Consider the following 569-nt stretch of genomic DNA (forward strand, 5'->3'; position numbering starts at 1 on the left):
ATCCAGTCCTTTAGTCTCACTAGCCACATTTCAAGAGCTCAACAGCTGCATGTGGCTAGCAGCCATAACAATGCACAGTACAGATACAGAACATCATCACATAAAGTTCTGCTGGACAGACCTAGACTAGAAAAATATACTTGGCAGGGGGGCCTGAGTGGCTCAGTCAGTTGAGTGTCCAATTCTGGCTCAGGTCATGATCTCACGGTCGGTGAGTTTGAGCTCCATGTCAGGCTCTGTGCTCACAGCTCAGAGCCTGGATCCTGCTTCAGATTCTGTCTCTCTCTCTCTTTCTTTCACTCAAAAAGAAATAAACATTAAAAAAAAAAAGGCGGGCGTGGGGAGGGGGCGGCTCATCTGGGCAGCTTAGTCGGTTAAGTGGCCAATTTCAGCCCAGGTCATGATTTTGTACTCTTGAGTTTGAGCCCCATACAGGGTTCTGCGCTGACAGCTCAGACATTGGAGCCTGCTTCGGATTCTGTGTCTCCCTGTCTCTGTGCCCCTCCCCTGTTTGCACTGTGTCTCCCTCTCAAATATAAAAAATTAATTAATTAAAAAAAAAGGGGGGG

At 47.6% G+C, this 569-nt stretch overlaps 1 protein-coding gene across 1 annotated transcript in view; it reads right to left on the minus strand.

The window, feature by feature from the left end:
* Positions 1–569, minus strand: part of PAFAH1B1 (platelet activating factor acetylhydrolase 1b regulatory subunit 1) — an 83,814-nt gene that overhangs the window by 1,748 nt on the left and 81,497 nt on the right. The gene's annotated exons all lie outside the window — the stretch shown is intronic.

This window comes from Crocuta crocuta, unplaced genomic scaffold, assembly GCF_008692635.1.
Source record: "Crocuta crocuta isolate KB4526 unplaced genomic scaffold, BGI_CrCroc_1.0 scaffold149, whole genome shotgun sequence".
NCBI lineage: Eukaryota > Metazoa > Chordata > Mammalia > Carnivora > Hyaenidae > Crocuta > Crocuta crocuta.